General features: G+C 36.0%; 1 protein-coding gene and 1 pseudogene across 1 annotated transcript in view; one reads left to right on the top strand and one right to left on the bottom strand.

Annotated features, from left to right (window-relative positions):
• Positions 1 to 16734, top strand: part of ATRNL1 (attractin like 1) — a 480268-nt gene that overhangs the window by 220084 nt on the left and 243450 nt on the right. The window lies entirely within an intron of this gene.
• Positions 13992 to 14873, bottom strand: LOC150010675 (TIP41-like protein pseudogene; annotated as a pseudogene).

A 16734-nucleotide genomic window follows, 5' to 3' on the forward strand; every position in this document is an offset into this window, starting at 1 on the left:
AAAAAGCTCTCAGATAGCAGTTTACTACTGGAAAATTCATAGTATAGAATATACTGTAGCAAAATAAATGAATTTATTGTGGTTCTAGTTAAATGGAAAGTATTGACTCCTATTAGCCTTAAGAATAAATCTGAGTTGTGAAGAGTCTGATTGTCAAATGACTGCAATCATTTACTGCCGTAGACAAAAATAATTAGAAAGGTCCGAGTGCTTTTTTCAGACAGATGCAGAGACTAATTTTACACGAATGCATGTCCTAACAAGATTAGTGGGCCTACTCTGGTATATGAATTGTACCTTTGTTCATCATGTTAAACAGCTTTGTATCTTCAGCATCACCTTGTTTTTCTCATGAGTCTTAAGTGCTTTGCTTTAGCACTTTGCTTTCTTTGAATGTATTAACCTTTAGTTGCCTAATTATTGTTTCCTTTGGTAGATAATATCTTTCTGCTTGTGCTTTTCATTATTTGTATTGTAAATTCATTGCTTATACAATAAGTAAACATAAAAAGAAATTATACTCCCATGAAGTGGGGAAGGGAGAAGAGGAATAATTGTGAATAATGATAAAATTTACCAGAGTCTGTTTTTTCACACATATGATCTCACCTTCCTTTTGTGCATAAAATACACTCACTGCCTAGCTCCCGCCTGCAGGAATAAACTCAAAAGTCTCATCTGATTGTTTAATAACTTTGAAATGAAAAATGTCAATTATCGAGCCTCCTCTTCTTCCACACCTAAATTTTAGCAGTGAAATAGGCCAGGACAACTGGAACAAACACTTCCACAGGAAAGGAAAGACTAGAAAGTGTAGAGCAATCCCAGAGTGAAGCATTTCTGGACTCCTGTTGCTGAAATGTCTTACCATCCCCTTCCTTGTGAGGAGGAGATCTTTGATTAGGTTTCTGAGAGTAACCTCCTCGGCTGTTATGCATAGTGGTTTGGCACCGCTGCCCTCTGAAAAATCCTTCTGTTACCATCTGCATGTGTGGTCAGCTCTGAAGAGGGCATTGCAGAATCTCCCGGTTCTTTGGAATCTGAGTGTTGCATCTGAAACCAAGCAGGCTTTGATGTTACTATACTTGCAGAGATAGACATCTATACACATGTATATAATACATATAGATGTATATATGCACACATATGCATATTAACAGAATCTTGGGAACTCTCATTCAGAGACAAGACTGTTTGCTCACATGGCAACTATGCCTCACATGATCACAGGGTGACACAGTGAGAACCAGATGGATTCTGCACATGAAATGGGGTTTGTACCACCAGAGAAATTAGGAATCTTGGATCTTCTATAGGGCAGCTGGCACTAGTGCCCCTCCCCTCCAGATATGGGAAGAGGGACCTTTGTTCTGGAATGTAAACAACTTTATCTCTAGATGATATGTCCGTTAATCTTCTTGAAGGTTTTCATCTTTAAATTCCAGGATTTGTTTGCTCTTTCATCATCCTTTAACCAAGGTTGCCAATATAATTGTTTTTTCAGAAAGCCACGATTATGCAGAAACACGAAAATATTCATGGACCATTGTCTCCTGACATCGAGACATTTTCTCAGTCTGTTTCCTGCCTAGAGAGTTGGGAGTCTAAAGATAATCCTTTTTTATACCTGCTTTCTTTAAATATAATCCATATACTATATAATTCACCCATTTGATATGTACAGTTCATTGTTTTGCATTCAGCACAATTTTAGAACATTTTTGTAATCCACGAAGGAAATCCCATATTCATGAGCAGTCACTCCTCATTTTCTCCCACCAAGCACTGGGCACTCACCTATTTTTTGTCTTTATGGATTAACTTACCTATTCTGGACATTTCCTATACATAAATGAAATCATACCTTGCATGGTCCTTTCGACTGGTGTCTCTCACTTTGCCTTATTTTCAACATTCATCCATGTTGTAGCATGTGTCAGTACTTCATACCTGCTTATTGTTGAAGAATTTTGAATATGGTCTTCTGATTTCTTCAGCAGTCTTAGTCTCTTCACCCAGGATGGGGACATTTCTGACAGCACAAAGACCTTGAAAATATAGTTGTTTTCTTTGTTGCTATTGTCTGTTTATTCGGTTATAGTCAGCCACACGTGCCTACTCACCATTCCTTACAGGAAATGCCAGTGTCTGAGAGCTCTTGTTTCCTTCCTCCCTCCACCCTTCCCGCCTCCCTTCCTCCCTCCTCTCTCTCCATCTAATTACAAGTATTATGGGCTTATCAGGCTTCTTTGTTGTCATATTTTTTTAATCTATCTTCTTATGATATTTTGTCCAAATTGAATGCATTTGCTGGGACCAACTTAGTTACCCACAGACTTTACAGAAGGCATGCCAAGTCACTGCATTTCCAACCATTCTATTTTCTCTTTCATCTCTTCCTGTAAATGACATTTTTTTAGTTCACTTAAAAAAATTATTTATTTTTCTATTACAGTTGTCCCACTTTCCCCTCCATTGTTCTTCCCCCACCCCGCCCACCCCTTCTCCTTCAGTCAGTCCTCACCCCATTGTCCGTGTCCATGGGTCATTCATACTAGTTCCTTGACTAAACCCTTCCCTTCTCTCCCCTTTTCTCCACTCCCCCCTCCCCCCTCCCCCCTGGTCACTGTCAGTCTGTTCGCTGTTTACTTGCCTCTGGTTCTATTTTGCTCATTTGTTTGTGTCGTTCATTAGTTTCCTGTATAGTTCACTTCTTTATTACATCAGCCTCTAGTTTTTAGCAATGATAACTAGTTCACATTAGTACTGTTGTCCTTTGAGAACTGGTTGTCCACAGCCACATGTTGATTATACATTAAACAGTTGATCATACATTAAAAGTTTATAGATTGACCACCAGATCTGACATGGAATTACAGGGGCTGCCTTTCTCCAGTCTTCAATAATATTGACCTCTTATTTACCCGTAGCCTTGAAGCCCATGCTATCTATTCTAGTTTAGTGCAGCAGCACCCAACTTCTAGGTACCATTTTTTTTTTTTTTTTTTTGTAATCAGCTTTTCTTGTCCCCAGCTGTAGCTAACGAAAGCCACTTGGCACTATGTGATGGCTGGGGCAGTTAGCTGTGCCCTACTGCAGGCAGCAGGCTGACTGTGAGTCTGTTCCACATTCTTTTCATCTTAAAACCCTGAATGCAAGAGCAACCCCCTATCTCAGAAGAGCTGCTGTCCTTAGGGCAGGGGGCAGTAGTAACAGAGATGGCAAGCCATCTGTCAGGAAGTGGCGTAGATCATGTCTCCACACCTTTCATTGACCAAAGCAGGTAACGCGATCAAGCCCAAATCAATAGAATGGGAAGAATATCCCCAGGACACTTGAGGGAAGGAGTGGGTTGTAAGAGGAGTATTTGTGATCACTAATTCTCATTGCAGTAGAAAATGTGATTCTTTCTCCTTTATATCAATGAGCAACTCACAGTTTTTTAAAAGAAAATGAATGAAATGATTAGTATCTAAAGAGCTTTTTCAGAATGTTCTGTATTGTTTACAGCTACATTTTGATAGTCTTGAAGAAAAAGAATTCCTTTTCTATCATGGAATTAATGATTTATTTCAAATGTGAGCTGATCTATTAACAATGAAACACCAAAAATGACTAAATTATTGGGAATCTAAAAGAAAATCAATATTCTTGAAATTTATTTAGCTTCTGAATCACAGTATGATTTTTTGTAATGTAGTTTGAGAGCCATTAAGAAACAGCTCATTTGCCATTTTAGACTATTATAAATATTTGAATATGTACCAGTCCATAAATTTTATTGAGCAAAGAGGTGGCTTGGGGGACACATAACTGATCTGAATTTCATTTGAATCATAGTTTCCCAGAAAATTGAGTGACTTTGACTTGAGCAGATTAGTAACAGGTTTATTTTTTTCAATCAATATCATATCATAAACATTTCCAACACATTTTTATTTTAATGATAGAGTTTTAACAATTATATATAAAATTTACATTGGAACAAAATTGGTGTTGGCACTTCCTTGTAATCATTATGAGATTACTGTTAAATGGGTAATTTTGTCCTATAATATAAATATTTTGCTCATACTTATTATAATGTTTATAGTGAGGATTTAATTATCTTATTTAATTATCTTACCTTTTCCCCAGGTGTCATGTGGTTATATATATAAATAATCTACTTTAATTACCCAGGATAAATGAATTTTCATACCTTACTAGGAAATAAGCTCTAGAACATGTAATTGATCAGTATGATTCTAGATATGTTTGCTTTTGATCTATTTATATCAGCTCTAACACCATTCATATTTGCTTTTATTGGTTCAGACAGAATAAATCTATACTTTCATATGCTCAGTGATTTATAATTCCTCCTGGAAGAGGAAGAAACATGCCCAATAAAACAATAAATGCCTCAAGATTCTAGATACATGTATGTACATATATTGTTATATAGAGAAAGATGTATGCAATATCACATATGAAGTATATATACATGACAAAGAAAATACTATGTGTGCATACACAGTATTTTATAAAGAGAGATGTACATATTATATTTGAATTATATGTTAAATAAAATACTACCTAATATTTACTCTTAAGAATTACATATTATATAATAGATATGTCATTATATACATTTTAAGATAAATTTCAGGGATTTTATGGACTTTTTGTTTTTACTCTGGAGAAATTTCATCTTTACTTTGATAAATTTTCGTAGTGAATATGAAAATTTGATTTAAATAAAAACTCTTAGGTAGTGTGAATCTGATTGGTTTTAATTTGCATTTTCTTACCAGAAAATAGTTCTTCAGTAATCCTATTTCCATGAAATTCTCTAAGTCCTCAGAGAATCAACCATGTGACTTATGGCGCCAAATCAAAGCAGAGTTCTTGAAGTTAATGTCATCCTTTTTTTTTTCTATCTTTAGACTTTTTTTTTGTTTTTTTAATCCTCATTGATTTTATTTTTTACCTGTTGTTCTATTTTAGTTGTCCCAGTTTTTCCCCTTTGCCTTTCTCTGCCCATCCCACAATCAATTCCCATACTGTTGCCCATATCCATGGGTCATTCATACATCTTCGTTGTCTAGTCCCTTCTTCTTTCCACCAATATCCCCCTCCTCCCTCTCCTCTGCCTGCTGTCAGTTCGTTCCATGTTTCCATGCCTCTGGTTCTATTTTGTTTATTAGTTTATTTTGTTCATTAGATTCCTCTTATAGGTGAGATCATATGGTATTTGTCTTTCACCAACTGGCTTATTTCACTAAGCACAATACTCTCCAGTTCCATCCATGCTGTAGTGAAAGTAGGAGTTCCTTCTTTCTTTCTGCCGCATAGTACTCCATTGTGTAAATGTACCACAGTTTTTTGATCCACTCATCTACAGATGGGCACTCAGGCTGTTTTCAGCACTTGGCTATTATAAATAGTGCTGCTATGAACTAGTCGTCGTCGGCAGCCGTCCATCTCGAGAGACGATGGTGTAGCTTCTTAAGAGTCTATCTGCACCGCCGAGAATGGTTGTGCAGTCCGACTCGGGAGTGACACGGTATCTGTCTCCTCCCGTGTTGAATCGACATCTTGCGATGATGCTGGAGTGTCCTCTCCAGTGGAGCTGAAGCTACAGAGCCTGGGCAGGGTGATATGGAGGGTCTGCTGTTGCCCATGCAGCAGAGCCCCCCTCTCTTCGCAGCTGAAGGATCCAAGGGAAAGACGGAGTCAATACAGCTTGGCTTCAGGTGCGCCGCAGGAGTTGCCGGTGGTGACTACAACGTCAAACCGCCTTAGGGACTCCGGCTCCGGATTTTCTGTCGGGGTTTACTCCCTTAGCCTTTCCCCTGAAGAGGTATGCCACAAGGCAGCGGAGGTTTTTTTTGGAGTCAGAGTTTTCCTTCTCTGATGTGCCCTGACTGGAAGATCGAACCAGCGACACTTAGCTCGCAGGCCGACGCTCAATCCACTGAGCCAAACCAGCCAGGTATGAACTAGTACATGCAAAAAGGAAGGAAGGAAGGAAGGAAGGAAGGAAGGAAGGAAGGAAGGAAGGAAGGAAGGAACTAGACCACCAACTTACACCACGTACTAGAATAAACTCAAAATGGATAAAAGACTTGAACATACGCCGTGATGCCATAAACGTCCTAGAGGAAGACATAGGCAGGAAAATTTTAGATATCCCACACAGCAATATTTTTGCTGCTATATCTCCTGGGCAAGGGAAATAAAGGAAAAATAAACAAATGGGACTACATTAAATAATAAGCTTCTGCACAGCTAAAGAAAACATCCACAAAATGAAAAGGGAACCGACTGTATGGGAAACATATTTGCCAATGATATATTGGACAAGGATTTGATCTCCAAAATACATAAAGAACTCATACGACTCAACACCAGGAAGACAATCCAATTTACAAATGGACAAAAGCACTTGAACAGACACTTCTCCAAGGAGGACATACATATGGCCCGTAGACATACGAGAAGATGCTCAACATCACTAGCCATCAGAGAGATGCAAATTAAAACCACAATGAGATACCACCTCATACCAGTCAGAATCCTGAATCACCAATTCAGAAGAACATATGCACCCCTATGTACATGTCATCCTTCTTGAATCTTCTTCCTGTTTCAAGTTTCTCTAGTCATGGAAGGTTAGCACTTGTTCCTCTGATTTAAAAAGTATATATATTTTCTTTATTAGTTCTTTATTAGGTAAGCTTCCTATTGAGGTCGAATCTGTATACAGGAAATTAAATAAGTCAGAAGTATATACCTTGACTCATTTTCACAGAATGAAGATTCCTCTGTAATCACCATTTATATGTCTTTATTTAAAGAAATAAAGCACCACAGCAGGGCCACTCTGCCCTCTCCCAGTCATAGTCCTCTCCAAAATAATGACTATTCTGATACTTTAATTAACATCAGCTATGGTTACTCTGGGTGTTAGAAAATATGTTTCCTGTCTTTTTCTTTTTTTTTTTTTAAACTTTAAAAGGGGTCAAATATGAGACATTGATATAATCTAGGTAATATTACCCATTTCCAAATGGGAAAATAAGACCATAAAGGAAATATGTTTCTACTTTGTCTAAGTATAGACCTCTGTGAGGTCTGCCATATAACATTTTATCTAGTAAAAGTAGCTATTAAAAGCTGCTGTACTGCCTTTCATTTAGTACTTTATTCATTTTTAGATTTATGTAAATAATTATTTGGCTAATAAGTTAAGAAAATTGTTAGGAAATAGTTAAGAGCTCAATTTTTATGCAAAAATAAGGATTTTTCTTCATTTCCTTGAGCACTTATATATTACACCCATATTCACTTTATTGAGTATGTAAGGCTACTTATTATTATTTTTTATTTAATGCAGCTGTCACAATAAGATTTGGTTCATTTGAATCATCTTAGACATGAAAATAGCAGTGCGACTATTTAGATTTTTATATTTGTGAATCAGCATTTGATGAATTGATTTATTCTTCACTGGAAATGTTACAATTTGCTCTCAAGTTGAAGGGTTAGAATTATCATAAAATGAAGCACTAAGGACTTATAATTAGAATTTGAAATCAAAATGTCAGTATATTTATTGTGAAGCTACATGAATGGGCTAAGAATTTCATTAATATATCAAACACTGATTTTAAATATCTCAACACAATTCTGAAGATAACATTGTCTTTAAGTCATGGATTTTTTTCTTTTGCTCTTCTAACTAGAAAACATATATGAGTTATAATAAGTGCTATTAGTAAATAATACTGATAATTGTTTGTTTGTGTTTGTGAATAGGACAAATGGAGAGGGAAACCAACACTCCTTTTCTATTTCCATGGGTTGCAACTGTGATGGTAGTAACTTGCTTTACCTGCTTACAGATAGTGTGCTAGGTCTTAATGATGGATTAGGTTTACCTCTCGAGGAATATACACACATGTACCTATTAATAATACGAATGCTCTGTACTTATACTTAGCATAAACATATAGGAGTATATATGCATATATATAATACATGTCAAAGGGAGAGAAAGAGAATATTTTAATGATATACCTTTACATAGATTAAATACATTTATTCTCACCTTTATATTTCAAGCATTTTTTATGTTAGAGCAGTGAATAATTAAGTATTAGTCATGTGTCTTTCGGTATATATATACAGAAACCCACAGGCAAAATACCAGTGAGTCTAATTCACCAAAAGTCCACTTCTTTTATATTAGGCTTACTATTTCTAAATTGTTTTTATCTTAATTTCTACAGACTGAGTTACTATATAATTTAATTTTTCTAAATAAAAATTTTAAGTATCATGATTTTACGAGGCTAGCAAGCAATATACATGCATAATGGTTTCATCAAAAAGGGGATGGAGAAAAAGAAGAAAAGGATATTTTATATGAGCTTATCATATTATACTGATGTGCTCATGTCCAAGATCTATTACCTGATATAGACCACTCCGAAATAAATTGAAATGTATTACTGATGATTTGGGTTGTCAGTTTGTAAGTGTATGGTACTGTGCTTTTCAGAAATACTTGGCACACAGACCCTGTAACTGAGAGGCAAAAGTTCAAGTAGCAGTTATACAGATTTGGCTTTGCATATTTGATTCTAGGAATGCACATTTTCAGCATGGTACTCATAGAACTAAAGGCACAGCTGCCAAAACTGCTAATGAGAACTGCAGGCTTAGTTTAGTGCTACACTGAAAATATTTCCCTTCCTGCTCAATGTAGTCAATCAAAAAAAAGTTCATTGCGAAGTGTTCTTATCTACTTTTCATTTTCAAGGTACAAGAGAATATGATAGTCCATTGAAAATGAATGTTTAAGTAACACAGTTCAGAAATAAATATTGACTTTTGAAGTTCATTTTGGGAAAATTTAATTTATGAAAAATAAAACTCTTGGGATATGGTTGGGGCATTTCCAGCCTTTTTTTTCTGGACTTGCAGTTATTATGCCAATATTATTGCTATTGCAAAAGGCCCTTTTCATGAATTTCTTTGTAATGATGCAGGGTTATTGCGCACTCTTTTTAAAATAGATGTGTCCGTGACAGTATTCTACGTAAGACCTGAAGATAAATTGCTGGTGGTCAAAGACTAAACAAATGCACCCACCTCCCCCCACTAAAGTGCCAGAATTAAAGATGTTTATCCAAATGCTTTATATCAATTCATCTTATATTTTCTTTCCACGCCTGTAGAGTAGTAAACATGAAACAATGATTGTACTTAGTTTTCTTTAGCTGTCACTGAGATGGTGTCATAGAGATACAGTCTCTAGCTGTCAGCATTTTTTACAGTTCAGTGATGCAGATAAAGTGTGAGGGACATTGTCTTCCTCCACTGCTAAATGTATTAATGTGATGATGACATTTCCCAATGACATTTTCTTCAAGGTCCAAATATTGAGATTCATCTGTGGTTTTCAAGAGTTTGTTTATTAATCCTTTATTTTTCATATTAGCCTATTTCCTTAAGTTTATTGAGTACTTTCTAGTAGTGGAGGCACGTATATTTTACAATTTAAAGAATTTGTTATTTTTAACCTTTAATTATATTTTAGGTAATCAACCATAATTTTTCAATTCATTTCTTAAATAAAACAGCATTGTTATTTGTTCTTTTTGTTGCTACCTATGAAGATAGGATTTGAGGTAGAACTCTAGATTTCTCTGATCTATTTAAATTTTCTTTCTGTTTATGATTTCAAAGAATATGAAATTTTAAAAGATAATTATGTGATGACCAAACATTCATCCTGTTCGTCCTAGAATCATCTTTTACTCATATAGTGCTTTAAGTTTAGAACTTGCTTTCACAAGCGGTACTTACATTCATCCTGATAGCAATTCTATGTGGTAGATACTTCGGAAAATTTTACCCCTGTTTTACAGGTGAGGACATTTAGTTCAGGGGTGTTAGGACCTGAAGCTCATCCAGCTTGCACTTAAATCTAGGACCTTTTACTTCAATTCTAGTATCTTTTCTTCTATTCCATTCTTATTTGTTTATATTTATCGCAAGCTGGAAGATTGCATAGCACTGGTGTAAAATGACGTGTTTTTACAAAGTAGCAAAGTTACTCGTACTTTCATTAAGTATCACCACTTTGCCTGCTGTCATTTCATTGCTCGCCAGACTTCAGTGGCTCCCGGCCAAACCTGTCCCTCCTTCACACAGTCATATAATCATTTTTAAAGATATTTTTATTTACTGTAGTTGATCTTGTTTCACTGAGTAGAGCACATATTGATTACAAATATTTGCATAGGATAATTTTATTTTATTGTTTTATAGGAATCAATGTATGCTCTTGGTTTAATAGCAACTCTCTTTCCAATTACAATCTACCTGTATGTCACAAATGGTTTTTAATTTTTTCCCCCATAGCTTTTTAAAACTGTTTAAGGATTCAATTTGCATTGAAAGTGACACTATCTAGTGGTATTTTTCAAAGAGGGCTCTGTAAGTCTTTTAACTCTGATATATTTAGCAATGTTATATGTGTCAATTAACTTCCATTACTTGTAACTACCTTTCCACAATGAGGTATAGAGAAAAGCAAAATGTATAATTTGGAAATCTGAACATGCTGTTCAAAAATCCTCAAGACCAGTAGAAGCAGTACCAAGAGGGACTTTGAAAAGCAGGTCTGAACTATGAAGTTCTGTGTTAGAATTTTGATTTCGAAAGCTCCTTGCTGCACAAACAACAGGGATCGTGAATGCTCTGTACTTCTGTAGATACTTTTGGACACAAGTTGATTATATAACTAGTAGCCCAAATACGCGATGTGAATTCACAGCTATTACTAAAAGCATGCATTCGTATTTTCAGCGACTTAAATTATGATGAATGGACAGTAACTGGAGTTTTTATTATAACCAAAGGTCCATAAAAACACATAAATATATTACTGTCACAAAATAGAAGAATCTTCATTGTTGGAAGTTTGATGTTATTTTGCTGTTGGGAAAACCCAAGTTCCTAAAAGGATTAGATTCAGCGAGAGTGCCCACATGTTGAGGTGCCATATTTTAGTTTTTCTCAGTGTTCACTTTCAAAAATATAATATGAATTTTTAATTTGAAATAATGAATTTTTCAATAGTTTAACATCTCAGTAGACAAAATAGAAAAACAAAAAGCTTCAAGCTTTTGTCTGATTTAATTTACCAGGGATTATTTTTAATGTTTAATTGTTTGATGTACGTTTACTCATTATGCATTAGTACCTGTACTATTAACACAACACACTAACACGTATGTTTATCTAATAGAAGTTAAGTTGAAATGTTTATTTTAATGTTGTTAAAATCGCATAGCACTGATTCACACGAGTTATGTTTGGTGACAACTCCAAAAAAACTGTTTAAAGCATATGATTTCAGTAAAGCTATAGAGGCTTCATTCAATCCAGAATCCTGTAGCTTCCGCCACAAGCATCACTACCACGCTAGTGTCCCCGCTGCCTGTCGCTAGGATGTGGAGCCCACGGAGTATCTGACGGTGGAGTGGCCTGGATGTGCGCGCCCTGCCCCAGTAGCCAGGCTGGTACAGACCCCAGTGAAATCCAAGAAAGGAACTCCATTGCGCTCGCAGGGTGCCTTACCCTAGTCTCTGAATTGCTGTAAAGTAGGCTATAATGACAAATCGAGAGTGATTAATTTCGAATTAAAAAAAAGACATTAAATTTTGTATGGTCAGGTCGTTTCATCATCATCATCAAAATTGTGTCAGTCCTTTAAGAACTTAGATTTTAAAAGAGAAGAGTATTTTCTATGTTTAGAAACATACACAAATGTATTTCATTGTGCCTACTCAGCACAAAAGTGATTGTTTTGCCTGCTTTTTCCTGTTCGTTTTTTGGCTTGGCGCCTGAAAACAGGGAGATAGCAACGTGGGCTGAGGTTGACGATGGCAAGGGATTCAAGCTCAAATTTGTGCACCAGGAGTATGAGGCAGAAAGGGGTAAATCTGACAGGCAAACGTTTGGTTACACAAGCAGAGGTTAAAGGTGCAAAATCTGGGGTCCGTTGTGCCTCCAACTGGGATGGAAGGAAACAGGTGTTTCATACGCAATCGGTGGTCCTTTCTGTGCCTCTGGGACAAAGAACAAGAGCTGCTGATCCTGTGAGGTCTTGGGACGTTGATCCTGGGTGCATAAGTGGCAAAAGGAGTAACATTCCTTACTTTTTATTATGCTGGATTCTATGCTAAGTGCCTTCTAAAAAAGCCTGTTCATTTTTTCTTTAGCACTTGTGAGTAGATGAAATTATTATCCCCATTTTATCAATCAAGCGTATGTGGGTCTTGCAACTACCTAAGACGACACAGCTAGTAATGGGGGAACAAGAATGCAAACGCAGGTGTCAGTCCACAGACTATGCTTTGTAGGTGCTACTTTCAGGTGCGCTCTATGGCCTTTCCAAACCTGCAATAAAACCATGGGTGAGTAGGAAGTAGAATAAATTTAATAAGCAAATAGACAAATTTTCATATTATAGAATCTATATGCCTATAAGACATATCTTCTCATGTAGTGGTAGTTTTATTTCTATAGAAATGATGAGTCAAAGCCTCATCAAGAATTTTTTCTTTTCCTCAAGACTCTTCACAGTGCTGGTTGTAACGTTTTATAATTTCATTTTTTATCAGTAAATTATTTTTGGTTATGATCAACGTTGAATAGAGTGAGTTAGAATAGCAAAGTTGCTTGAAGCCTGTTTGAGTTTAAATCTCAGTCATGTTCTTAAACTTCTCTGGGCCTCCATCTTCTCACCGGTGAGTGAAGGAAAATTATGGTACCCCCAGCAGGGAGTTGTAAATAGTCAACAAATTGGTACATGTAAGCTTCTCAGGGCAATGCTTACCTTGTCTAAGGACTTAAGGTATTTAATTAGCAATTATTGTTAAAGAGGACTGCATGTCAAAATTAGGAAATCCAAGGCTAATTCTATTTTTAAGGAAGTTTAACTATAAATTTTGATTAAATACTTAAGCAGCATTTACAGGGACAGAATGAAGACTTTTTATTGTAACCTTTTTGACTTAATGAAAACTACCAAGAAAAAAAGAAAATAACAAATATAATCATTTACAGTTGTTTTAAAATATCAAATATATAGATGACATAGAAGTATAGAGTTTCAAAATATACATCCTCTACAAATAGCACAGTAGCTTTCAATGGACTTTTTTACCATGTACTTCATGATACAATGAAACAGTGAAAGAGGAGCTTAATGAAGTGGAACTGATTGGATTGGACATTTGTATACCACTGTGAGTATGGCTTAATTGCCCATGAGATTGAGTTGTTAAATAAACAGATTAATATAAGTAACATAAAGGAGAAGAACATTGGAAAATATAATTTCTAATGGACGATTCTTAATTATAGGCCGTATTTTTGGGTGTGTAAAATATATATAATTCATTGGAAGAAAAATTTTAGTTTGACTTGTATCAGGTTGTTTATATCCTATTTCATATATCATTTGTTGGATATTATAAAAATATAGCATTTAAAGTAAAACAGAGGTGAACATAATAAAAAGTACAAATTGATAGAAGGGCTACTGGGGGGTTGGGAGTTGATGGTTTTGGGATGATTCAAGTGCATTTCATTTATTGTGCACTTTATTTCTATTATTATGACATTGTGGCATATAATGAAATAATTATACAACTCACTGTAATGCAGAATCAGTGGGAGCCCTGAGCTTGTTTTTTTTTGCCACTACATGGTCCCATCTGGGGGTGATGGGAGACAGTGACATCCGAAGTGTGTTGCTTATGTGCAGTCTACCCCACAACGTCATTTTGGGCACTGTCACCGCAGAAAGCCCTGCTTCACAAAGACAGGATGTTGGAAACGGAAGCAGGCTTCTCAGTGCTTTGTGGGCAATCTCAGGATATTCCGCCTTGACTTTATTATTATTTTGCTCGCAACAACCTTTCATTTTATTTTGTTCCTTCAAGGCTACTGAAAATCTGCACATAGACAAGGCAGTTAATTCTCATACTAGAAATACCCCCGTCCACATAGCCAAGGTCTCCATCCGATTCCACAGTGAGCACAGGGTACGTCACATTCTGGTCCACCACAGGTGCAGCTTCTTGTGGGTCTGGGGGGATATGACCCATTCTTCCTGGAAATATTAGCTTCTCACAAACTGCCTCCTTGATCAGTAAATACTGTGCTACTTCACTGGGACATTCTCTCTTGTGATGTATATTCTCATAATATGTAGGTCTTGTCGGCCTTGTGGTATTGTCTCGTGTCATTCATGCTGATAAGCACTCCATCTATTCTGATTTTCACACTTAAACTTGAAACTCCACAATCATGAAGTTCATCCTCAAACAGGAGAACTTCTTCAAAGAACTTAATCTGTGGCTTTCAATTTCTCTCTATCTATATGATCTGTGGTAGGTACAACCTTTAACTTGAGTGATTCTCCAAGTAACGTTCCCTTATAATCTGTTGTACAGGTCCAACGGTACGTTTAATAACCTCCTTGGAATGCTCACCCTCTGCCCTGCTTTTCCCTACTGTGAGCCTTCCTTGATAGTTATTGATACATCTTAAAGCTTCCGTAGCCTTGAACTCAATCCCAAAGCCAGAGCCATGCTGGATTCTTAAAACGTCTCCAAACATCATTTCCGGGAGGGAGGGCATATGCAATTCATCAGCTAACTTCTCCACATCTGCTGACTTTATGATTGAAGGTCTTGGTAGCTGTCAGCTTCTAGGACCATAAGGAGAAGTGCTGGTGGTTCCTCTGGAAGCCCTGGGTCATGGTGGCCAAGGCAGGCCCCTGCGGGCCGTACGGGATGACTGGAGCGGCAGCAGTAGCGGCCAGCTGTTCCATTGCCTTGTTGCGGCCCAGCCTCCTGCCTTGACTTTAATCCTCTCACTTCCTGCTGTGTGGCCCAGTTCCTAACATGCCATGGACCATTACCAGTCCGTTGCCCGGGGGTTGGGGACCCCTGCTATAGAAGTAATTAAACATAGAGATCGTGGAGTACTTTACTCTATGGATGCCTTAGAACTTGAGCGTTTTGTATTTTGCTTGCTAGTTATGAGAGACAGTCTATATTTGGAATTAGCTATGGGTAAAGATTTTTATTATAATATAAATGTACCTTTATTATCTGTATTATTTTTTATAATCTTCAAATCTGTCATCATTACTATAATACCTAAAAGGAGGGTGGGGCTAATGTGATATGTCATATCTTGATAATGATCTCTTAAGATTAAGATATGAAAATTAACATTGCTACCTCTGAAAAAATCAACCAAACTAAATTTGTTCAATAAAACACCTTACATCACTTCAACTTTTGATATATACAACATGACATGATTATTATGCACTTTTATTGTCTTTGTCAAATTATCCTTACCATTTTCTAAGTCACTGCAGTGAAACATATTTTGTTTTGTGGTATACAGCAGCAATTCATTAGTTTCTGTAATGGTGCTTGAAGTCAATCAACCATATTAGACATTGACCTATTTCTAGGATTTCTCAAAGAATAGTCATAGATATATTTGGATTTTGATAGTCTTAGATTCTGGTAAAAATATTTTATGGATGATGAAGTCCATACTGGAACGATGAGTTTAATTGATGACCCACAGTAAGCAAATAAGATGTCAAAAATCTGTATAATTTAGTAGTCCATTAAGCCTAATGCAGTTATATCCTACATCAACCAAAGGATTCGAGTAAAATTGTATTTTAGATAATCATCATCATTTTTATTCTTTAATAAAATTTAGAAAAGTGCTTATCTAAAAGGTTTTAAACTTTTATTTTTACTGCATAAAAGTAATCATTATGCTTGAGGGTTTAAAACATAGATGCAATTTAGAAAATATTATACATCCAAATTTGAAAAAAAATGTATTATTTATTAAAACATTTTTCATAACCTTGGAGTAGACAACTGTTTCTTAACTAGGACATAAAAATCATTAACTTTATAGGAAGAAAGTAATGAATTGGACTATATAAGATTAATAACATTTCTTCATCAAAAAGATGCAGATTAAGATAATGAAAAAAAATACGGTACAGAATGGGAGTATATATATTCAGTGCATAAATTTGGCAAATGACTCATATTCAGAATATATAAAAAACTTTGTACAAATCAATTAAAAAAGACAGTTTGCCCAGTGGAAAAAGTGTTCAAGGGCTAAAAAGAACAATTTGACCAGACACTTAACAGCTACCCAAATACCCATAAGCATATGTAAAAGTTTTCAGCCACATTAGTCATTAAAGAAATGCAAAATAACCCTACACATCTACCAAATGGCTTAAATGGAAAAAGTAGACGGTATTAAGAATTGTCAAGGAAATATAGCAATTGAAACTCTTATTGAATGTTGTAAGGAGTGCAAATTGGTACAACTCCTTAGGATAACTGTTTGGCAGTATCTATTAATGCTGGGCGCATGCATAGCTTATAACTGATGAATTGCGCTCCTAGGTATATACCAGTGTATCAGTTGGCATACATCGATTTACTGAAAACACACACGAGAATGCTCATAGCAGCATTATTACTAAAAGGCAAAACCTGGTGCTCAGGCTGCCAGGTACCCATCAGCAGTTAGGATTTTAAAAAGTTAATAATGGTATGTTCTAACAGTGGCACACATAGGAAGGAAAATGAGTGAACCACTACA

The sequence above is a fragment of the Furipterus horrens genome, unplaced genomic scaffold (genome assembly GCF_987537825.1).
Source record: "Furipterus horrens unplaced genomic scaffold, mFurHor1.1.pri manual_scaffold_5, whole genome shotgun sequence".
Lineage (NCBI taxonomy): Eukaryota > Metazoa > Chordata > Mammalia > Chiroptera > Furipteridae > Furipterus > Furipterus horrens.